Genomic DNA, 26,492 nt, shown 5'->3' on the forward strand with positions numbered 1-26,492 from the left:
GATTTTGCATCTCTTTCAAAACGTCAGCTGTCTGGATTTGGGTGAAGGAGAAGCGGGGGGAGCTTGGGCAATTTGCTGTTGGCCGGGGTATGGGTTGCCAGGTGGAAAGCATGGCCAGCCATAGAAAAATGTAAATAATCATTATCATAGATTTACCGGTGGTGACAGTGTTTCCCAAGTGCAGTGGGCAGCTGGGAAGGGACTTATTCTCCATGGACCTCCAGTGTCCCAAAACTTTTTGGGAATAAGCTAGCCTTAGCTTTCCTAACTGACTGAGTATTTTGGTTCTTGACTTCACTGAAAAGTTGCGTTTTGCAGGGGCTATTCGTTTCTGTGCTGGTCAAGTCTGGGGTCTGTTCTTTGTTCAAAATTTTTGAATGAGGCATGCTTATTTAAGATAGTGAGGAAAGTACTTTTAAAGAACAATCAAGGGCATCTAGCTTAGACTGTAGGACGGCTGGGGTGTTAAGCACGTTCCATTTTAGGTCACCTAACAGTTCGAACTCCGAAGATAGATGGTGGGCAATCAATTCACATATGGTGTCCAGGGTACAGCTGGGGGCTGAAGGGGTTCTATAACAAGCGGCAAAGGTGAGAGACTTGTTTCTGGAAAGGTGGATTTTTTAAAGTAGAAGCTCGACTTGTTTGGGCACATACCTGGATAGTATGACAGAACTCTGCAGGCTATCTCTGCAGTAGATTGCAAGTCTGCCCCCTTTGGCAGTTCTATCTTGTTGGGGATAGAAATTTCAGAATTCTTGGTGGCGTTCCTAAGCCAGGATTGAGATACGGCTAGGACATCAGGTTTGGCGGAGTGTGCTAAAGCAGCGAATTAAACAAACTTAGGGAGGAGTCTTCTAATGTCAACATGCATGAAACCAAGGCTTTTACAGTTACAGAAGTCAACAAATGAGAGCGTTTGGGGAATGGGAGTGGTGCTGGGGGCTGCAGGGCCTGGGTTAAACTTTACATCACCAGAGGAACAGAGGAGGAGTAGGATAAGGGTATGGCTAAATGCTATAAGAACTGGTCGTCTAGTGCATTCGGAACAGAGTAAAAGGAGCAGATTTATGGGCGCGGAAGAATAGATTCAAGGCATAATGTACAGACAAGAGTATGGTAGGATGTGAGTACAGTGAAGGTAAACCTAGGCATTGGGTGACGATAAAAGAGGTCTTGTCTCTAGAGGCATTAGGGAGAGGCATGTGTTGCCAAGTGATTATAGGTTCTTAATGTGTTGTATACTCAGTGTAGAATAGAGTGAAGTAGAATTCAGTACAGAACACAAAAGCACACTAGATTTAAGAACACTAATGTACCATACTGAACGATAGTATACTTTTACTGTACTGAACTTTACTGAACTCTAGTCTACTTACAGTGCTTTCGGAAAGTATGCAGACGCCTAGACTTTTTCCACATTTTGTTATGTTACAGCCTTATTCTAAAATGTATTAAATCGTTTTTTCCCTCATCTACACACTATACCCCATAATGACAAAGCAAAAACGTGTTTTTAGAAATAAAAAAACAGAAATATAACATTTACATAGGTTTTCAGACCCTTTACTCAGTACTTTGTTGAAGCACCTTTGGCACCAATTACAGCCTCGAGTATTCTTGGGTATGACGCTACAAGCTTGGCACACCTGTGTTTGGGGAGTTTCTCCCATTCTTTACTGCAAATCTTCTGAAGCTCAGTCAAGTTGGATGGGGAGCGTTGCTGCACAGCTATTTTCAGGTCTCTCCAGTGATGTTCGATTGGTTTCAAGTCCGGACTCTGGCTGGGCCACTCAAGGACATTCAGAGAATTGTCCCGAAGCCACTCCTGTGTTGTCTTGGCCGTGTGCTTAGGGTCATTGTCATGATGGAAGGTAAACCTTCGCCCCAGTCTGAGTTCCTGAGAGCTATGGAGCCATTTTTCTTCAAGGATCTCTCTGTACTTTGCTTCCTTCATCTTTGCCCAATCCTGACCAGTCTCCTAGTCTCTACTGTTGAAAAACACCCCCACAGCATGGTGCTGCCACCACCATGCAACACCGTAGGGATGGTGCCAGGTTTCCTCCAGATGTGACGCTTGGCATTCAGGCCAAAGAGTTGAATGTTGGTTTCATCAGGCAGAGAATCTTATTTCTCATCTGAGAGTCTTTAGGTGTCTTTTGGCAAACTCCAAGTGTGCTGTCATTTTACTGAGGAGTAGCTTCCGTCTGGCCATTTTACCATAAAGGCCTGATTGGTGGAGTGCTGCAGAGATGGTTTTCCTTCTGGAAGTTTTTTTTCATCTCCACAGAGGAACTCTAGAGCTCTGTCAGAGTGACCATTGGGTTCTTGGTCACCTCCCTGACCAAGGCCCTTCTCCCCCGATTGCTCAGTTTGGCCAGGCGGCCAGCTCTAGGTATTTGTGGTTGCCTCCATTCTTAAATGGAAGATGTTTGGAATCTGTGCCTAGACACAATCCTGTCTCGGAGCTGTACGGACAATTCCTTCCACCTCATGGCTTGGATTTGCTCTAACCTACACTGTGGCTGTGGGACCTTACAGTATAGAGACAGGTGTGTGCATTTCCAAATCATGTTCAATCAATTGAATTTACCACAGGTGGACTCCAAGTTGTAGAAACATATAAAGGATGATCAATGGAAACAGGATGCACCTGAACTCAATTTCGAGTCTCATAGCAAAGGGTCTGAATACTAATGTAAACAAGGTATTTCAAAATATATATATATATATTTGCAAACATTAAAAAAACAGTTTTCGCTCTGTCATTATGTGGTATTGTGTGTAGATTGCTGAGGATTTTTTACATGTAATCCATTTTAGAATAAGAATATTTTTTTTATTAATTAGTCTTTTGACCAATCTGATCAGCTCTGAAAAAGATCTGTTAACAAAATATCTGATGTGATTGGTCAAAAGACCAATTAGTGGAAAAAAATTGTATAATTGGGCTGCCTAAACGCAGCCCATGAAGAAAATAACATTCCATAATTCTGAATTTCTGTGTATTACAGATCAAGACCCTATGATGAAATTCCGTTAACTCAATTCTGTTATCAGGTGTAAAGTCACTTCACTTGCTGTAGTTCAATAACCAAAATAGATTTTTTACCAACTCAAGGTGTCAAGTCATAGCTGACACCCCATTCTTTCTGCAGACATCTTTGAATCTTAATTCAGAGCAGATATTTAACAGTTTTGGAAAATGTGGTCACAAGGGAGATTTACCAAAAGTCTGTTACCAAATTTTGCATCTACACAGTTATTCCACTAAATGTTTTTTGTAAAATGTTCAGTGTAAATGGTTAAATGTATTCCTTGTGCATAGAGTTGTATGGTTTGTTCAACTTTGAGTCTCAGCACAATTCTGTTACCGTGAAATTGCCCTACTTTTACGTTTAGTCGTGAACACCAAGTGGGTGCTGCCTATTATAGTCATGATGAGGTTGAGATAGCCTTGATTATGCACATCGGGAAACTATCAAGGCCTTCAATCAGCATGATGACTATCTTTTTCTTGTGTTTTCTTGTGTCTTGTGTGCCATAGTCATGTCTCCACTGAAGAATGAGGGGTCCTCGTGCTGCAGGTAATTTCTCAAGGCCCGTCATAAAATCTTCCACAGTTACTAATCCTCCAGTCTGGAGCGCAATAACACTCATTATTGCTCAATGACCCAGAGGCAATGTCCAACGTCGAGTGTTTGAGCCCCGTCGCCCCCTGGCCACTAGCAAAGGGAGCACATTGCACCCCCAACCGCTCACCTCTGCTTTTAAAACCACACGACTGTGCCTGACGAGTCAGCCAAGAGACAAAATCATGACCCGTGATTATTTGATACTGTGAATGGATTACACCTTCTCCAGTCCCTGAGGACTGGAATATTTTCAATAGATGAAAGGATGTGCCCAAGCTGTGTACCATATATGAGCCTCTTCAATCTCCAGTAAGAATGTTAGGTTCTTTCGTCTTTGGGCGACAATAAAAGGATGGAATCTCTGTCATTAGCAAATGTAAAAATGGGCAGTAGTCTCATGCAGTACCTTTTTAATGTAATTCTTACCTAAAGTGCAGTGCACATTCTACATTATGACAACACATAAGGCCAACCACCACACACTCATAGGGTAATTGTTTTGCCTTAATAATATCACAATCAACTTTAACCAGTTGAATGTAGACACAAATATAAAACTTTATTGTATTACAATTTTTCTGAAATACACTACCGGTCCAAAGTTTTTAGAACATCTACTCATTCAAGGGTTTTTCTTTATTTTTACCATTTTCTACATTGTAGAATAATAATGAAAACAAACTATGAAATAACACATATGGAATCATGTAGTAATCAAAAAATGTTAAACAAATCAAAATATACTTTATATTTGAGATTCTTAAAATAGCCACCCTTTGCCTTCATAACAGCTTTGCACACTCTTGGCATTCTCTCAGCCAGCATCATGAGGTAGTCACCTGGAATGCATTTCAATTAACATGTGTGCCTTATTAATAGTTAATTTGTGGAATTTATTTCCTTAACTTCTCTGGGATATGTGGGACGGTAGCGTCCCACTTGGCCAAAAGCCAGAAAAAAATGCATGAAATCACACATGAAAGACACCAAATTTAAAGCTACACATGTTGTGAACCCAGTCAACATGTCTGATTTCAAAAAGGATTTACGGGGAAAGCACACCAAACAATTATGTTAGCTCAGTACACAGCCACAGAAAAACACAGCCATTTTCCCAGCAACAGATAGTAGTAACAAAAACCAGAAATATAGATCAAATTAACCACTAACCTTTGAACATCTTCATCAGATGACACTCATATCACATCATGTTACACAATACATTTATGTTTTGTTCAATAATGTGCATATTTATATCCACAAATCTCGGTTTACATTGGCGCCATGTTCAGAAATGCCTCCAAAATATCCGGAGTAATTACAGAGAGCCATGTCAAATAACAGAAATACTCATCATAAACTTTGATGAAAGATATAATTAAAGCTACACTCGTTGTGAATCCAGCCAACATGTCAGATTTCAAAAAGGCTTTTTGGCAAAAGCATAAGATGCTATTATCTGATGATAGCACAACAGTAAACAAAGAGAGTGTAGCATATTTCAACCCTGCAGGCACAACACAAAACGCAGAAATAAAATATAAATCATGCCTTACCTTTGACGAGCTTCTTTTGTCGGCACTCCAATATGTCCCATAAACATCACAAATGGTCCTTTTGTTCAATTAATTCCGTCCATATATATACAAAATGTCCATTTATTTGGCGCGTTTGATCCAGAAAAAAACAGCTACTAATTTGCGCAACGTCACTACAAAATATCTCAATAGTTACGTGTAAACTTTGCCAAAACATTTCAAACTACTTTTGTAAAACAACTGTAGGTATTTTTAAACGTTAATAATCGATCAAATTATAGACTGGACTATCTGTGTTTAATACAAGAAGAAAACAAACTGACGCTACTTTTAGAGTCATGCGCCTCTCTCAAAAAAAACACTTCAAATGACCCTCGTTCAATATGGCCGTACTTCTTCATTACACAAAGGAATAACCTCAACCAATTTCCAAAGACTGGTGACATCCAGTGGAAGCGGTAGGAACTGCAAACAGGTTGATTAGAAATCTAGTATCCCAATGAAACTCATTGAACAGACAGTGACTTTAAAAATACAAATTCGAATGGTTTGTCCTCGGGGTTTTGCCTGCTACATAAGTTGTTATACTCACAGACATAATTCAAACAGTTTTAGAAACTTCAGATTGTTTTCTATCCAAATCCACTAATAATATGCATATCTTATATTCTGGGGATGAGTAGAATGAAGTTGAAATTGGGTACGCCATTTATCCAAAAGTGAAAATGCTGCCCCCTATCCTAGAGAAGTTTTAATGTGTTTGAGCCAATCAGTTGTTTTGTGACAAGGTGGGGGGGGTATACAGAAGAAAGCCCTATTTGGTAAAATACCAAGTCCATATTATGGCAAGAACTGCTCAAAAAAGCACAGAGAAATGACAGTCCATCATTACTTTAAGACATGATGTCACGGCCGTTGTAAGGAGGAGACCAAGGCGCAGCGCAGTATGCATACATTCTTATTTATTTTAACCTGTCTAGGATCAGCGTGCCGCTAGCGGCACTCCCCCCCCCCCCCCCACTGAAAAACCAGTGCCGCGAAATTCAAAAAAAATATTTTTTTAAAATATTTAACTTTCACACATTAAAGTCCAATACAGCTAATGAAAGACACAGATCTTATGAATCCAGTCAACATTTCCGATTTTTAAAATGTTTTACAGGGAAGACACAATATGTAAAGATGTACATCTATTACCTAAAAACACATTAGCATATTCCACCATCTTTTATTTGTCCACCAACACCAGTAGCCATCACCAATTCGGCTAAACTAAGATATTTATAGCCCCTAACCAACAAAAAAACTCATTAGATGACAGTCTGATAACATATTTATGGTATGGGATAGGTTTTGTTAGAAAAAAGTGCATATTTCAGGTAGATGGCATAGTTTACAATTGCACCCACCATCACAAATGGACTAGAATAATTACAATGAGCAACGTGTTTACCTAACTACTAATCATCAAACATTTCGTAAAAATACACAGCATACACGAATCGAAAGACACAGATCCTGTGAATACAGACAATATTTCAGATTTTCTAAGTGTCTTACAGCGAAAACACAATAAATCGTTATATTAGCTTAGCACATAGCAATTAGCAGCCCAGCATTGATTCTAGCCAAAGTGAGCGATAAAAGTCAACATCGCCAAAAGATATTAATTTTTTCACTAACCTTCTCAGAATTCTTCCGATGACACTCCTGTAACATCACATTACAACATGCATATACAGTTTGATCGAAAATGTTTATATTTAGCCACCAAAATCATGGTTAGACAATGTGAAATGTAGACAAGCTGGTAAAGAAAACGTCCTTGCGCCACTTAGACAGTGATCTACTCTTATACATAAATACTCATAAACGTGACTAAAAAATATAGGGTGGACAGGGATTGATAGACAATTTAATTCTTAATACAATTGCGTTATTACATTTTTTAATTTATCCTTACTTTTCAATACAGTTTGCGCCAAGCGAAGCTACGTCAAAAAACATGGCGTCCTAAGCCACTAAAATGTTTCGACAGAAACACGATTTATCATAATAAAAATGTCCTACCTTGAGCTGTTCTTCCATCAGTATCTTGGGCAAAGGATCCTTTCTTGGGAGAAATCGTCTTTTGGTGGAAAGCTGTCCTCTTGCCATGTGGAAATGTCAACTACGTTCGGGATGAACTGAAAAGCGTGACCAACTTTTCACATCGTTGCAAAAATAAATGTCCCAAAATCGCACTAAACGGATATAAATTGCTATAAAACGCTTTAAATTAACTACTTTGTGATGTTTGTAACTCCTATAACGAGTGAAAAGATGACCGGAGAAATATAACAGGCTAAACTAATGCTTGGAACAGGAGAGGGTCGGTGTCTTCCACGCGCGTTACGCAGCAAGAAAAGACTTGCTAGCTAAAGGTTTTTTTCATTTGTAGGGCCTGTGAACGAGCAATCGAGCCCGTTGGAATCGTCATCACGTAAAGGCATCCAGGGGAAGACGTAAGAAGTGTCCGTATAGTCATAGCAACGACAGTGCCCGTTTAAATGACTTCAGAAAAGTGGCCAACGTTTCTCAAATCTGACTCCATGTCAGGGAAATTGCTGTAGAATGGGCTCTGTTCCACTTAGAGACAAAATTTCAACTCCTATAGAAACTATAGACTGTTTTCTATCCAATAATAATAATAATATGCATATTGTACGATCAAGGATTTTGTGGGAAGCCGTTTAAAAAATTAGCCACATTAGCATAAATAGTCTAAACAGCGCCCCCATCCCCAACAGGTTAACCAATGAACAAACTAAGAACATAACAAAACGAACCGTGAAGCTATATGTATGGTGCAGACAGGCAACTAAACATAGAACAAGAACCCACAAACACCAAAGGGAAATGGCTACCTAAATATGATCCCCAATCAGAGACAACGATAAACAGCTGCCTCTGATTGGGAACAATCAGGCCACCATAGACATACAAATCACCTAGACCTACAACAACCCTTGACATACAAAAACCCTAGACAATACAAACCCTAGACAGTACCCACCCTAGTCACACCTTGACCTAACCAAAATATAAAGAAAACAGAGATATCTCAGGTCAGGGCGTGACACATGAAGGTCAGCCAATACGGAAAATTTCAACAACTTTGAACGTGTCTTCAAGAGCAGTCGCAAAAACCATCAAGCGATATGATGAAAATGGCTCTCAAGGACCGCCACAGGAAAGGAAGACCCAGTTACCTCTGCTGCAAAGGATACGTTCATTAGAGTTACCAGCCTCAGAAATTGCAGCCCCAAAAAATGCTTCACAGAGTTCAAGTAACAGACATCTCAACATCAACTGTTCAGAGGAGAATGTATGGTCATGGTCAAATTGCTGCAAAGAAACCACTACTAAAGGACACCAATAATAATAAGAGACTTGCTTGGGCCAAGAAACATGAACAATGGACATTAGACTGGTGGAAATTTGTCCTTTGGTCTGGAGTCCAATTTCCAACCTCTGTATCTTTATAAGACGCAGTGTGGGTGAATGGATGATCTCCGCATGTGTATTTCCCACCGTAAAGCATGGAGTAGGAGGTGTTATGGTGTGGGGGGTGCTTTGCTGGTGACACTGTCTGATTTTATTTAGAAATGAAAGCACAATTAACCAGCATGTCTACCACAGCATGCCGCAGCGATACGCCACCCCATCTGGTTTGGGATTAGTGGGACAATGACCCAACACACCTCCAGGCTGTGTAAGGGCTATTTTACCAAGAAGGAGTGTGATGGAGTGCTGTATCAGATGAGCTGGCCTCCACAATCACCCGACCTCAACTAAATTGAGATATTTGGGATTGCAGAGTGAAGCAAAAGCAACCAACAAGTGCTTAGCATATGTGTGAACTCCTCCAAGACTGTTGGAAAAGCATTCCAGGTGATGCTGGTTGAGAGGATGCCAAAAGTGTGCAAAGCTGTCATCAAGGCAAAGGGTGGCTATTTGAAGAATCTCAAACATAAAATATATTTTCATTTGTTAAACACTTTTTTGGTTACTACATGATTCCATATGTGTTATTTCATAGTTTTGATGTCTTCACTAGTATTCCATATCAACAATGTCCATATCAACAATGTCCATATCAACAATCGAAATGACCAAACAATGCAATTCAAAACATAAAAAGTAGCTCATCAAAAAACTAGAATTCTTACTTGATACAATATCCACTTCTGTTTTGGTAAAAATCTGAGGGATGGGCCTGGAGACATGCAACCTCTTTCAAATTCGTAGACAGGCCTATGGATGCAAGGACTGCCCATTCATGATATAAAAATTATAGTTTTAACCATGTTTCGAGGCTATACAGTATTTGTTTATATTTAAATTGTTTACAAACATTGGAGTAAAACAAGCTTATACTTTGGTTCTGATGGGGTACAAAAGTTGAACTAAGCTCGTGAGGCATTTATAACTTATATTCTTCAAGAAATTATGGGGATACAGTGCATTCGGAAAATATTCAGACCCGTTGACTTACCACATTTTGTTATTTTGCAGCCTTATTCAAAAATGTATTTAATTTTTTTCCCCCTCATTCTATACACAATACTGCATGACAAGGCAAAAACAGGTTTTTAGAAATGTATAACATTTTTAAAACAGATATACTTAAATAAATAAGTTTTCAGACCCTTTGCTATGAGCCTTGAACTTTAGCTCAGGTGCATCCTGTTTCCATTGATCATCCTTGAGATGTTTCTACAACTTGATTGGTGTCCACCTGTGGTAAGTTAAATTGATTGGATATGATTTGGAAAGGCACACACCTGTCTATATAAGGTCCCACTGTTGACACTGTCAGAGCAAAACCAAGCCATGAAGTCGAAGGAACTATCCGTAGAGCTCAGAGACAGCATTGTGTCGAGGCAAACATCTTGAGAAACCTGAATATAGTTGTGCAGCAAAGCTCCCCATCCAACCTGACAGAACGTTCTTGTGCCTGTCTCCACCCCCCACCAGGTGTCTCCCATTTGTTCCCATTATCCCCTGTGTATTTATACCGGTAATTTCTGTTTGTCTGTTGCCAGTTCGTCTTGTCAAGCAAACCAGCGTGTTTTTCTAGTCCTCCCGGTTACAACCTTTTCTTCCTGAACTGAGCCCGCCTGCCCAACCTCGAGCCTGCCTGCCATCCTGTACCCATCTGACTCTGACCTGGTTTATGAACATCTGCCTGTCCTTTGCCTGCCCCTTGTCTATTAATAAATATCAGAGACTCAAACCATCTGCCTGCTGTGTCTGCATTTGGGTCTCGTCCTGTGTCGTTATACACTCAGGAACGTTCACTGTCCTCTTGGTAAGCAACTCCAGTGTATATTTGGCCTTGTGTTTTATGTTATTGTCCGGCTGAAAGGTAACTTCATCTCCCAGTCTCAACGTCAACAGTGAAGAAGCGAATCGGGGATACTGGCCTTCTAGGCAGAGCTCCTCTGTCCAGTGTCTGTTCTTTTGCCCATCTTAATCTTTTATTTTTTATTGGCCAGTCTGAGATATGGCTTCTTCTTTGCAACTCTTCCTAGAAGGCCAGCATCTTGGAGTCGCCTCTTCACTGTTGACGTTGAGACTGGTGTTTTGCGGGTACTATTTAATCAAGCTGATTTGGTGAGGTCATGTTCTTCACATTATCGTCTCTAGCAGGCACACTAGATCAAATAGTTTGTCACATGCACAGGATATAGAAAGTTTAAACGGTACAGTGAAATGGTCTTTTGTTTAGACATGTTCGCACTGGGGCGAACATAAAAAACAAAGTCTAGAACCAAGCAACCCCCCTCCTCACCATATACAGTTGAAGTGGGAAGTTTACATACACTTAGGTTGGAGTCATTAAAACTCATTTTTCAACCACTCCACAAATTTCTTGTTAACAAACTATAGTTTTGGCAAGTCAGTTAGGATATCTACTTTGTGCATGACAACTCATTTCTACAACAATTGTTAACAGATTATTTCACTTATAATTCACTGTATCACAATTCCAGTGGTTCAGAAGTTTATACACTAAGTTGACTGTGCCTTCTAACAGCTTGGAAAATTCCAGAAAATGATGTCATGGCTTTAAAATCTTCTGATAGGCTAATTGACATCAATTGAGTCAATTGGAGGTGTACCTGTGGATGGATTTCAAGACCTACCTTCAAACTCAGTGCTTCTTTGCTTGACATCATGGGAAAATCAAAATAAATCAGCCAAGACCTCAGAAAAAAATGTGTAGACCACAAGTATGGTTTATCTTTGGGAGCAATTTCCAAATGCCTGAAGGTACCACGTTCATCTGTACAAACAATAGTACACAAGTATAAACACCATGGGACCATGCAGCCATCATACCGCTCAGGAAGGAGACATGTTCTGTCTCCTAGAGATGAATGTACTTTGGTACTAAAAGTGGAAATCATTCCCAGAACAACAGCAAAGGACCTTGTGAAGATGCTGGAGGAAACAGGTACAAAAGTATCTATATCCACATGATCTGAAAGGCTGCTCAGCAAGGAAGAAGCCACTGCTCCATTAAAAAAGCCAGACTACGGTTTGCAACTGCACATGGGGACAAAGATCGTACTTTTTGGAGAATTGTCCTATAGTCTGATGAAACAAAAATAGAACTGTTTGGCCATAATGACCATCGTTATGTTTGGAAGAAAAAGGGGGGACGCTTGCAAGCCGTTACAACAACCTAGCTATGTTTTTGTTATTTTAAATTGTTCAACATTTATTTTATTAGGTTCGCAGCATTTATGCACATCTGCAAACATAGCAGCAAAGGCTGGACAAATATGATGTATTTGTTTTATTTACAGTATGTTAAAATGCTATATACATTTGAAGGTGGAAATTATAAAGGGGAAAATAAAACATTTAATTAAAAAACAATGGTCAATTTGGATCGCAGTTGTATGCACATTTTTATAAAAACAAACATACAGTGCCTAGTGAAAGTCTACACACCCCTTTTTAATTTTATTTAATCTTTATTTAACCAGGTAGGCCAGTTGAGAACAAGTTCTCAGTTACAACTGCGACCTGGCCAAGATATATGCATTGTTATTGTCAAAATTGCTCAATACATTTGGATGGGATTCATTGTTGGACAGTAATATTCAAACCTTGTCTCTGATGTAAGTCAGGTCTGAGACTTGCCTGTATGAGAAGAAGGAAGCCTATGTTAACAAAACACTCCAAATCATCCATTCTGTTTGCGACAAGGACGTTAAGTAATACTGCAAAGACATACACTTTTTGGCCTAAATTAAAAACTACAGGCTAGGGTCAAATACAATACAACACGTTGTATTTTCAAGTATTGTGGTGGCAGAATCATGTTATTGGTATGCTTGTCACTGGCAGGGACTGGGGAGTTTGGCAGGATCAAAATAAATATGAAAGGATTAGGGTCCAAGTAAAAGGTTAGAGGAAAACCTATCTTAGTCTTTTGATAAGCTAACCTTTGGATAGAGTTTACATTTTAAGCAGAACAATTACTCAATTTCTATAATCAGACACAACATAATCACTTTCCTATAGGTGTTGAGATGTCCTGAATAGTCCAGTCTCAGTTTTGGGTTTAGCCATAAATGTGACTTTATGACTGTGTTAATTAGTGATGAAGACAAATACTTTACTCAGGTCACTCCTATAGAATTATATGGTCACTCCCACTAAGGCTAACTTTAAATTGGTTGATATCCCAGGCTTAGGCGATTGTGCACACAGCACAGTATGAGGGTGACGTTACATCAAGAGAGACTTAACTTGATGAAAGCCCCGTACCTAAAGAAATGGAAAATGGCTTTCTTCTAGAACTGAGTTACATGTTCCTTAGTATACAAACACTCACTCAACAAAAACAAGCCATATAGCAGTGCTGGGCCCAGTCAGGTCTTTGACACATTCAACCACTCCCCCGCTGAAAGATCAGCCACAAAATGTTGGCACTATTGTTAACGGTTTGTAATCAAACCTTGGTTCTCCAGCATGGGAAAAGAGGATTACCTGGTGCGTTAGTCTCAGGTTTGACTACTCCAAGTCGTCTTGGTTCTGACACACACAAACATAAGCTTTGCAGGTCCATCAACACATTTAAATATCTCTCACACCCTACAGTAACCTGTGGTTCATGAGAGAACCTTCATAAATCAGCAGAACATTAATAATCAAAACTCCATTTGATTAGTTTTAATATATTCCTCTTTCATTTACAAATCTCATGACGTGACTCTGACATATGGCTGTATCTAGGGGAAGCCTGCTAGCTAGCTACATTTCGGCTAGCTAGATACTGCTGTGATGTCATATTTACTACATAACAAACATAAGATAAAAAAACAAAAGAATGACACAAACCGTACAACTAAAAAGCACCCTAAGGAAAAGAAAGCTAAAAATCTGTGTTTTAAGATCTCTTTTAAATATGTTCTCAGTTTCGGCCCCCTCAGATTCTCTGGCAGGCTATTCCATGCTTCTTGGGCCTAGGGTTTGGGATAGATAAAAGGCCAGTGCCAGAGGACCTGAGGGACCTACTGGGTACATAACTTAAAAGCATGTCTGACATGTATTGCGGTGCACATTTGTGGGTTGATTTAAAAACCAATAGAATAATCTTTTTTTTTCAACCAACCAACCAAACACATTCCACATTTACAGATATGACAGACTTAAAAAAGAAAATATATATAATAATAATTTTAAAAATATATATTTTTATATATACACTGCTCAAAAAAATAAAGGGAACACTTAAACAACACAATGTAACTCCAAGTCAATCACACTTCTGTGAAATCAAACTGTCCACTTAGGAAGCAACACTGACTGACAATAAATTTCACATGCTGTTGTGCAAATGGAATAGACAAAAGGTGGAAATTATAGGCAATTAGCAAGACACCCCCAAAAAAGGATTGATTCTGCAGGTGGTGACAACTTCTCAGTTCCTATGCTTCCTGGCTGATGTTTTGGTCACTTTTGAATGCTGGCGGTGCTCTCACTCTAGTGGTAGCATGAGACGGAGTCTACAACCCACACAAGTGGCTCAGGTAGTGCAGTTCATCCAGGATGGCACATCAATGCGAACTGTGGCAAAAAGGTTTGCTGTGTCTGTCAGCGTAGTGTCCAGAGCATGCAGGCGCTACCAGAAGACAGGCCAGTACATCAGGAGACGTGGAGGAGGCCGTAGGAGGGCAACAACCCAGCAGCAGGACCGCTACCTCCGCCTTTGTGCAAGGAGTAGCACTGCCAGAGCCCTCCAAAATGACCTCCAGCAGGCCACAAATGTGCATGTGTCTGCTCAAACGATCAGAAACAGACTCCATGAGGGTGGTATGAGGGCCCAACGTCCACAGTTGGGGGTTGTGCTTACAGCCCAACACCGTGCAGGACGTTTGGCATTTGCCAGAGAACACCAAGATTGGCAAATTCGCCACTGGCGCCCTGTGCTCTTCACAGATGAAAGCAGGTTCACACTGAGCACATGAGCACATGTGACAGAGTCTGGAGATGCCGTGAAGAATGTTCTGCTGTCTGCAACATCCTCCAGCATGACCGGTTTGGCGATGGGTCAGTCATGGTGTGGGGTGGCATTTCTTTGTGGGGCCGCACAGCCCTCCATGTGCTCGCCAGAGGTAGCCTGACTGCCATTAGGTATCGAGATGAGATCCTCAGACCCCTTGTGAGACCATATGCTGACATATGCACATTTGTGGCCTGCTGGAGGTCATTTTGCAGGGCTCTGGCAGTGCACCTCCTTGCACTAAGGCGGAGGTACCGGTCCTGCTGCTGGGTTGTTGCCCTCCTACGGCCTCCTCCACGTCTCCTGATGTACTGGCCTGTCTCCTGGTAGCGCCTCCATGCTCTGGACACTACGCTGACAGACACAGCAAACCTTTTTGCCACAGTTCGCATTGATGTGCCATCCTGGATGAACTGCACTACCTGAGCCACTTGTGTGGGTTGTAGACTCCGTCTCATGCTACCACTAGAGTGAGAGCACCGCCAGCATTCAAAAGTGACCAAAACATCAGCCAGGAAGCATAGGAACTGAGAAGTGGTCTGTGGTCACCACCTGCAGAATCACTCTTGTTTTGGGGGGTGTCTTGCTAATTGCCTATAATTTCCACCTTTTGTCTATTCCATTTGCACAACAGCATGTGAAATTTATTGTCAATCAGTGTTGCTTCCTAAGTGGACAGTTTGATTTCACAGAAGTGTGATTGACTTGGAGTTACATTGTGTTGTTTAAGTGTTCCCTTTATTTTTTTGAGCAGTGTATATATATATATATATACATACATACATACATACATACATACATACATACATACATACATACATACATACATACACACACACACACACACAAATAATAATTATAACAAAATTTAAAATATAGAACTTGCAGCAGCACTATCAAGGTTCTTATTAGCTATTTCCAGCCTTAGCTGAGATGACGAGCAAATAATTGGTTTTTAGATTTTACAGCACCTTACACAACACGCATCTGCTCATCTCCCCGATCCCCCCCATTCACTCTGTCCAATTTGAAATACAGTTGCGTAGTGGAGACCAGAGTCTATCAAACTTGGGCTGTCTCTTGTGGAGGTCATAAGTGAGCTTTTCAAGAGGGAGAAAGTCACCAATCTGGTCAATCCACATTTTAAATGTAGGAGAGGTACTAGAGGCCCACAATAGAAGAATACATTTCTTAGCAAAGTATGTAATGGTCATGAGCAAATTTTCTCTGTCAGGATCAAGAACAAAGTCCTGCTGGGCATTAAGAAGATAGAGACACGGGGTCATATCAAACTGTACATCTAGTATTTTCTGTGCAGCAGTATGTATAGATTGCCACAATCTGGCAAGCTCTCTACAGCTCCAAAATACATGCATATAGGTTCCACTTTCAGAGGTACATCTTTTACAGTTTGGAGAAATGTCTGTTTTCATTTTATGGAGTCTCAAGGGAGTGTAATAAAATTTGTACAAAAATTTGTAATTAGATTCTTTCATTTTTACATTAGTAGAGGAGCAGTATACCCTGTCGCAAACCTCAGCCCATAACTCATCACTGATAGTCAGACCAAGGTCCTTTTCCCAGATTATTTTCAAAGGAGTAAAGGAGGAGCCTCCTTTCTCAGAAAGGAGTCTATAGATATAGGATATTTTGCCTTTAATGGATTGTACTGTGACAAGAAGGGTTTCAACTTCATTCAACTGAGTTCTAAACCTACTCTTGGAAGTAAATGAGGAGATGACATGTCTAATTTGAAGATATTTTAAAAAAAAAATGGGATCTTGGCACATTGAATTCACTGCAGAGCTCTTGAAAGGATTTCAGTGTAGTGGTCTTCTGATGAAATAGGTCTGAAAAGGTCCTGATTCCTAGAGTATGCCAAAGATTAAAGTTGGCATCCCTCAGGGCTTTTGACAAGTCTGGGTTGCCTACTATAGGCGAGTGAGAACATATTTGGGAGGAGATGCCCAGGTATTTCTTACATTCCCTCTACGCTAGTAGGGTGCTGTAAATCACAAATGTTTTGGCTATGTTGCCCACTTCACTAAAGTTATTAATTAATATAGTTGAGCTCAGTGGCAATGAACCACAGCATTGGGCTTCTATCTGGATCCACGTTGACTATTGTCTGTTTGTGATCCATGTTAGCATGTTGCGGATTTGGGCAGACCAGTAGTACAATTGAAGGGAGGGAAGGGCAAGACCACCCTTAGATTCAGGTTTCGATAGAGTGGAGAGCTTGATCCTAGGTTTTTTATTGCCCCATATAAATTTGGTAATGCTTTGGTTAATTGTTTTGAAAAAGGAAGCTGGGAGAAAGCATGGGAGCATCTGAAATAAATAGTTCAGTCTAGGGAGGATGTTCTTACGGATTACATTAATTCTTCCTACTAAGCTAATTGGGAGGGAGATCCAGGTTTGGAGGTTGTTCTTGATTCGATCCAGAAGTGGAAGATAATTCTCCTTGAAAAGCCTATTCAGATCTGGTGTTATGAATATCCCTAGGTATTGAAACCCCTGTGTCTTCCATTGGAATGGGCACAGTGTCTTCATAGAACTGGTGAGTGTAATATTGAGAGGGCAGACAGTGGATTTGTTAAAAATTAATCTTATAACCTGAAAACGTGCCATACTGAGCAATTGTGTCTAAAATGGGAGGAAGGGATTTCTCAGGGTTGGATATGTAGAGCAAGACATCATCCGCGTAAAGCGAAATCTTGTGCTGCAGGCCGCCTGCAGGAACGCCTATAATACTTGGATTGCTCCTTATCAACTCTGCCAGAGGCTCCGCCCCCAAAGGGTAGAGCAGGGGGGACAGCGAGCACCCTTGTCTTGTGCCCCGTCCCAAAGGGAATCTGTCAGAGTTCAGTCCGTTAGTAGTCACTATGGCATTTGGATGAGAGTATAGTGATTTGATCCATTTAATAAAGTTTGGGCCCATATTGAACTTTTCTAAAACTGAGAACAGAAAGCTCCACTCCATCCTGTCGAACGCCTTCTCAGCATCCAGTGAAGCCAGCAGGACAGGGGTCTTCTGTGCGTTTACTTGATCAATAATATCAAAAAGACGGCGAATGTTATCAGAAGAGTATCTGTCTCTAATAAATCCAGTTTGGTCCGCTTTTATTATTTTGGGAAGAAGAGTGTTTAGTCTTTTGGCGAGCAATTTGGTAATTATTTTGTAGTCGAAATCCAACAAGCTTATGGGACAGAAGGAGGAGCAGGATAGGGGGTCCTTGTCTTTTTTGAGCAACACTGTAATGCGAGCTGTGTGCATTGAGTCTGGGAGAACTCCGTTTTTGCAAAAATCCTCCAGCATTGGCATGAAAATAGGGCTAAGCTGGGGCCAAAAAGCTTTGTAGAACTCTCTGGGGAATCCATCTGGGCCTGGGGACTTGTTAGGTGGCAAGGAGGTAATTGCCTCCCGGATCTCCTCAGGAGTGAAGGGGGAGTTGAGATCTTGGTCGGTCTCTGCTAGTTTAGGTAGCGAGATTCCCTCTAGGAAGGAGTGGAGTTCTGCCTCCGTGTGTTTTCTCTCAGAGGTATATAGTTTGCAGTAAAAATCATGAAAAGTTAAATGTATCTTTTTTGGGTCATATGTGACCTCGTCCTCTGCTTTTCGGATAGCCAGAATTGTACGCTCTGACTGCTCTTTTTTTAATTGATAAGCAAGCAATCTACTAGGCCTATTGCTATACTCATGGTATTTCTGTTTAGTAAAGAAAACCTTTTTTTTTTATCTCCCGAGTATAGTTCAAATTCAGTTTTGCTTTGGCTGCTTTAAGTTGACTCCAGGAGTTGTTGTCTGGGGATTGTTTATGTACTTTTTCACAGCGTTTCAGCTCCCTCTCCAGATCTAGCCTGTGTGCTTCCATTGCTTTTTTCTTAGAGGAAGCATAAGCAATTAGATGACCTCTTTAGCTTTAGCAGCGTCCCACATTGTGGCCGGAGAAACAGGAGAATCTTTGTTGTCTTGTGTGTAGTTGTCTATCCATGTAGTTACCAATGTATGGAATGCTTCGTTTGATAGCATGGAGGTGTTAAATTTCCAGCTCTTTGACCTCGGGATGTTTTTGCAGAGGTCAAAGCGGAGGTGGACAAAGGCGTGATCCGAAAGCGCTATGGGTCCGATTGTACACGTGGCTGAATTTATGAAACTCTTTGGGATAAAAATGTAATCTATACGGGAGTAGGTGTTATGGACATTAGAGTAGTATGTATAGTCCATAGATGAGCTATTAGTCTCTCTCCAGATATCTATCAGTCCCATCTCTTTGCAGATCTAGGATTTGTGGTGGGGACTTGAGATGATTTGTCTAGGGTTGGGTTCAGGGTACAATTAAAATCTCCGGCCAACACTCCAAAGGAAACACAATGCTCATTGAACAGGGTTATCATTTTCGACATAAAATCAGGAGTATCTGTGTTAGGGGCGTATATGTTTAAAATAGTAATTGGTTGCCCATACAGTGACCCAGTTATCAAAATAAATCTCCCCTCCGGATCAGATATGTTTTTGTCAATTATGAATGGAACATTCTTATGGATAAGTATGGCTGTACCTCTGCTGTTGGATTTGAAAGATGAGAAATACACCTGTCCCACCCAAGCTCTGCGGAGTTTGGCATGTTCAGCATCACAGAGGTGTGTCTCTTGCAATAGCGCGATGTCTGCTTTTTCCTTTTTTAGAGCACATAGTATCTTTTTCCGTTTTATTGCATGACCTAGACCATGGCAGTTCCATGTCAATAGATTTAAGGTACTAGTCATCGAACAGTAATCGAACTTTAGTGCAAGTCATCTCTGGGTAAAGGTGGATAGTAGTTATAGCTGCGTTCACATAAAAGGAAAATAAATGGTTTACATAAAATAACAATCTCTGAACACCCCAGCCGAGTTCCCTAACAACTCGACATATCCCGTTGGATCTATTACCTCCCTGCTCAGTCACAATTCTGTGTTCCAAAAAAAAAAAAAAACGGGAATAGTTAGCAATGCACAACGTCTTCCCCTCCCCACCAAAAAAATGCCTCATCCTCTCCGCCCCGCATTGAGTAAATGACAACGTAGCCCCCGTCCAGACCACATTAAAAAAGGGACAAAATAAAATCAATGGCCCAGCCTACATATAGTAGGTCTAGGTTATAATATGGGGCCTATCCCTCTCAGCTAAAGGAACATAAATATAGATTAGACGGCTATAATGACATTTAGCAGGGCGGGTAGGTCTTTGGATATCGGCTATATGTTGTCTTACCTCCTTTAGTAATAACAGTAATCGCATTTAGTCATTGGTCCATTTCTCATTGACCGGGGTTGTCTTTCAAAAAACGTTTTGCCTCTTCGGGAGTTTTGAAGTGTCGCAGGGCTGTTTGGTGAAGAATCCTGAGCTCGTTTGGGTATTTTAATCCCCTAAAGATGCCTCGGTCAATGGAGCATTTCTTCACCTCGTCAAACTCTCAGCGCTTTCTGCGTATTCCAGCTGACAGGTCCTGGTGTAAGGTGAGTTTGTCGTTTCCCACTGTAATGGTGTTGGTTTTCGCCGCCTGTAGGACTCGTTCCTTGTCGGTGAATCTCAGGAAACGCATGGTGATTGGGCGCGCTGGTTGTCTGGCTGCTGGTGGGGGCCTCAGTGCTCGGTGAGCTCTCTCGAGTTCTATGGGCCTGTCGGTGGACAGGTGGAGCCACTCGGGAAGTTTGTCTTGCAGGTAGCGGATCAGTGGCATGTTTCCCTCTTCTTTTTCGCCCAGATTTAATAGAACACAATTATTCCTTCGCCCCCTGTTTTCCAGGTCCTCTGTTTTCTCTTCCAGCTGCTCTAATTTTTTTTTAGCATATGCTATTGTTTCCATGGCGTCTGTCAATAAGTTTTCCGTGGATAGGATTCGCCCCTCTGCCTCGTCCAGGCGCCCCGTGTTTATGGTTATCTTGTTGTTTGTCAGGCAAAGCATTTTCCAGGATTGTCACCTTGCCCCCTATCGCACTGAGCTGAGCGTTAATGGCATCTAGTTTAGTGTTGAGTTCTGTACGTTGGGATCTCAGCTCAGAAAAGATGTCTTCGACAGAGTGCGAGGTTGGCGTTCGTTGGGCCTCGGGGGTGAACGGGTCCTCTTGCTCCTGGCTAATGGCGCTAGATTTTTCTGAAGCTAGCTGCTTCTTGGAGGCTTTTTCCGTCGCTAGTGCTCGAGTCCGGGTAAAAATGTCACCTGTAGTGTAGCCTTTTGTAGCCGCCGTGACTTTTTGACTAAAGCTAAATGAGTTTAAACTTGAAGTGGAGGTAAGATTAGGAATTGGAAACTACTTGTGCGGAGCTCCTAGTTCATGCAGCCATCTCGTTCAGGGGGTCACGTGATCCCCCTAGAATAATCTTAAAATTAAATCTAAAACTCAGAGACCTTAAAACCGGTGTAATGTGTGTTCTCCGTCTGGTCTTGGTCAGTACGCGTGCTGCAGCATTCTGTATGTTTTGCGGTTGACCAATGTCTTTCTTGGGTAGACCAGACAGGAGAGCATCACAGTAGTCAAGCCTGCTTGCAATGAAAACATGGATAAGTCTCTCTGTATCAGTTTGAGAGAGAAACGGCCGCACCTTGGCAATGTTCCTCAGGTGGTAAAAAGCTATTTTGGTCACATTCCTAATGTATGATTTGAAATTTAGTTCAGGATGTAATCTAACTCAACACTCAAACACTAAAATCTAATTTAAATTACAATACATAAAGTTTAAGTTACTTGTTTTTCATTGTCCAGTGGCACCACACGTGGTCATTTGATTTGCAAACACATCACATGATCAATGTCTCGTCAGCAACACTAAAAAGTACTTCCAGGTCATGAAAAAGTGATATATGAAAAATAATGTCTAAACATTAACAATGATTCATATTTGTTCATATTTAAGGATCCCTCCGGAACTGTGTCATTACACACACCTGGTCCCAATTTCACTGATTTCTAATTGTATGAATCTGCCCTTTGGAACGACAGCCCAATGGTGAACCAATGTCCATTGGTCGTGTGAGTACCTGTGCTAGGTTGTTTTGGCCTTCGTGCCGCGTGTATTGCACAGATGATTACGGGTCTCGTCCCGTGTGGTATCATTATGCGCTTGTGTATTTATTCGAGGTACTCCTCGCTCTTTTTGTTTTGGTTTCAACCCTGTGTTTTGTATACGTGTTTGTTTGGTCTTCGTCCCCGTGCCTTTACATGGTACGCTGAAATTTGGGCCAATAAAAATCCCTATTGCGCATTTCTGCGCCTGTCTCCCGATCCATTTATACCAGCGTGACACATTTGCAATAAATTCGGGTTTTAAAACATTTTCCAAGGTCCAACAAATGACCCCAATGCGAATCACTGTATATGGAATACATATTGGCTTAGAGCAAGAAGTATTCTGGGTGCTGTAGTAAAAGTATTGTAGATAATACTCAGTAGCGTCTTTAGAATGTAATTTCATGGGGATCTGAATAATATGGAATGTTGCTGGCATTTTACTTCACCCATTCCATTTGCGGCCACAATGCGAATCACAGTATATGGAACACATAATCATCACGTGTGATTACTGCGCTACAGAAAGCACGCTAAACAAACATTGCAGGGCATGCTCACTGAATTCAAGGTCAACTACACTCAAAAATCTAAGTTTCTTAGATTTTCCCCAGACTTCAAAAGTCATCCTCTGATGTGTTAAGCATTGCTGTAAACACAGAACATTTTATTCAGTAGTTTTTCTATAAAACAATGATAAACCTGGACGAAACAAAACCAGGCCCGACCAACGTTTTTTTTTTGCTGTGCATTACTGCACGGCATCCTGAAGCAATATTAGGGTCAGGTTCATTATTGACAATTCACCCAAGAGGAAAGAGGTTAGAACTGTTTTAGAGTAATATAATACAGTGCATTCAGGAAAGTATTCAGACCCCTTGACTTTTTCCCGATTTTGTTAAATTACAACTCTATTCTAAAATTTATGAAATCGTTCCCCCCTCATCAATCCACACACAATACCCTATAGTGGAAAGGCAAAAATAGTTTAGATTTTTTTTTGCAAATGTATTAAATAGAAAATTGAAAGATGCCACACCACTGCTTTTGTCACATGGGATGGCAGCAACTTTCGACCAAGTGTTTGTGTCCTGGGTGGCGTCCTGGTAATACTATTGCATTATCATCTGCGTAGTTGTTGATGAAGTTCACAACTCGCTGCAAGTCCTCATGCTTCAGGTGTAACCTGGTCTTGCTTGGGCCAGCTCTCTTTTTGTTTAGATAATGAACCAGCCAGCTAATGTTAGCTAACAAGCCAGCCAGCTAATGGTAGCTAGTAAACAACAATGAACAAAGTGCCAACATTGCCACAGTGCTGGGAGCTAACCAACAAGGCCCAATGATAGTTAGCTAACATTAGGCTCTAACTAGAATAGCAAACGGCTCTGGGAAACAAATAATAATGTCAGCTAGGGAGCCAGCCAGCTAATGATAGCTAGCTAGCTAACAGTACCCTGTGGTGGAATTAATGTAATCAAAAGGAGAGACTTTTACATTTCTTCAGAACAATCAAACTTTATTGTTAAATTACTGCAGTAATGGAGCTGGTCGGTAATCACCCCTGGAGGTGATCACTGAGAGATGGTTTGAGCCACAGCATTTTATAGCAAAGTCCATCCTCCTTCAGTCTACATGACAAACAACAGATCTATGGAATGGGTCACAAGGTTAAGATTTGTATAAAATATACTTATAATTCAAAGCAATCAGTATCTGCTGTAAATACTGTCCTCATTGTGTAGAGACCAGGGTCTGCCCCCCCCCCCCCCCCTGATACTGGAGCCATCTTCCACCTGGAACCCCAGTACAGAAACATTAACTCATGCTTTGGAATGCGGTATCACCCAAAGACATCGTAAATCTCCTGTCAGTGTTAAATCCTCCAGAGGCCCACTTTCAGTTCACACAGGCACTGTAGAGTTATAGGAACCCTCTATGCTGTTGCATAAAAACAAACATTTGATGCAATTACAGCATCATAATGTAATCTTTGCAATTTTGCTCTCACAACAATTTAGCTTGAAATGAAACCACTTTCTGTCAAAAGTAGAAACGTGTAATATCTGAAAATGTAGCTAGCTGACGCTAGACTATCTTACCAGTATACATCATCATGCATATCTCCCTGTCAAGAATGCCATGCCATGGTTGCCCTTATTTTGAAGATGTAATCTGGAGAGCAGCTGTTTTCTCCATCTCTTTAGCTATCATACCCTAATTCCACTGAATTACCCTAAACTTTATCCTCCAGAAACTGGAGAGCAAAACTTATGCAGCTCCACCACACAATACATTTAAAAAAGGCCGTGTTCGACAGGATTACCAACACAGACTGACAAGCTCAAATATACCGAAGCCTTCAAAATGGTAGACCAATCCGAACTCCTCTCTCGGCATGTCCAGCCCACTCATTATCTCAGCCAATCATGGCTAGTGGGAAGGTTGCCCACTTTTTCTGTGGCTTAACCAACAATACTCGTAATTTAACAATTTTATTAAGGCAATCCCACTGTCCACCTCGCGCTCCCCAGAGTACCGGAAATGAGGGACACGTCATACAAAGAGCTTGTATTCAACTTCAGACCAAGATAAACACTACATTTCTTCTCTCACAGCCTCTTGACATCCAGGGGAAGGTCTATGAAGTGCACGTAGACTCTTACGTATCATGCCCATGTATAGGCAGGAAGTAGAACAGAGCATCGATTTCAGACTTTCCACTTCCTGGTCAGGAAGTTTGTGCCAAATTAGTTCTGTTTGACTCACAGATATAATTCAAACGGTTTTAGAAACTAGAGAGTGTTTTCTATCCAATAGTAATAATAATATGCATATTGTACGAGCAAGAATTGAGTACGAGGCCGTTTGAAATGGGCACCTTTAACCAGAGCTACTCAATACTGCCCCTGCAACCATAAAAAGTTAAGTTAAGTACCTCCGGGTCTGAATGTGGTCTAAGGTTAATATCCAGTAAATACAATACAATTAAAAGGGCAAGATTTTCAACATTGACATTTCATTAACAAAACATGAACATGGTTTAAATATACAGACACACCACAGACAATTACAAACACATCAGCTGCTGGACAGAGTCTCTCTCAGTCCGTTAGAGTGCAGGTGAGTTGGCGTGATGAAGGGCCACCTCACTGACAACTCTGCAGTGAGCACCACACAGTCACCCACTTGAACTATACCCTCTGTTAGTGTGAGACAAGTCTCTTTTAGTTAGTGTGTGATAACATAAGTGGTTGTTCCTAGTGAGTGTGGTGCTGTTGTTGGGTATGTAGTATGAGAAGGAGTGGCCTGTGTTTGTGCTGCTGTTGGGTATTTAGTATGAGCTATTCTAAAGATCTGTGCATTTACAAGGTAATAGAAAATAGCGACTGTATGGCAGTTATTGTGAAGTAGCTACTGTGGTAGTGGTGGTATGGTGGTTTTTCCAACAATCATTATTTACCTTTCTACTACAGTACCAATTCGAAATCAACTACAAACCCCACGCTCACTGACCATCAAACCTGACCTCACAATTGGGTTCGTAACATATGTTTATTTGGCAGCACTTTGTACTTTGTGGCACGTACGGTACAAAAAATATATTCGCACCTTAAAATTACATCATGCTGCTCAAAACGTTATTCTTTCTGCAAACCATGTGGGTAAAAAAAAGTGCTATTTGCATGTTCCTATTGTATTTTTGTGGGTGACCCTACATGCAGAAAGAATTCAGAAAAAATGCCTACCTTCTGTGCCTAAAATTGTCATCTCATATGAAATCCATGTTTCACCAGATACTTCATGAGTCATTAAAGCTCTCTTGCGTTTGTTCGGGTCGATATAAGGTGGCCATAAACAATAAGGATGAGTCTTCCTGTATCCATGTACTACTAGCAATCCCAACTGAATGATCGAGAAACTCCACAATGAGTTGTGATACTGTGCCATTAGTAAACAATATATACAAAATAAACAATATATACTCAGAAAAAAAAGAAACGTCCACACACTGTCAACTGCGTTTATTTTCAGCAAACTTAACATGCGTTTGGCCGGTAGGGATATCCTTGTCTCAGTATGTAAAAATGTAATATGTAAAAATGTAATAAAATGTATGCACTCTACTGTAAGTCGCTCTGGATAAGAGCGTCTGCTAAATGACTAAAATGTAAATGTAAAATGTATATGTAAATATTTGTATGAACATAACAAGATTCAACAACTGAGACATAAACTGAACAAGTTCCACAGACATATGACTAACAGAAATTGAATAATGTGTCCTTGAACAAAGATGGGGGTCACAATCAAAAGTAAAGGTCAGTATCTGGTGTGGCCACCAGCTGCATTAAGTACTGCAGTGCATCTCCTCCTCATGGACTGCACCAGATTTGCCAGTTCTTGCTGTGAGATGTTACCCCACTCTTCCATCAAGGCACCCGCAAGTTCCCGGACATTTCTGGGGGGAATGGCCCTAGACCTCACCCTCTGATCCAACAGGTCCCAGACGTGCTCAATGGGATTGAGATCCAGGCTCGTCTCTGGCCTTGGCAGAACACTGACATTCCTTTCTTGCAGGAAATCATGCACAGAACGAGCAGTATGGCTGGTGGCATTGTCATGCTGGAGGGTCGTGTAAGGAAGGGTACCACATGAGGGAGGAGGATGTCTTCCCTGTAACGCACAGCGTTGAGATTGCCT

Source organism: Salvelinus fontinalis, chromosome 9, assembly GCF_029448725.1.
Source record: "Salvelinus fontinalis isolate EN_2023a chromosome 9, ASM2944872v1, whole genome shotgun sequence".
In the NCBI taxonomy this organism is placed as follows: Eukaryota; Metazoa; Chordata; class Actinopteri; order Salmoniformes; family Salmonidae; genus Salvelinus; species Salvelinus fontinalis.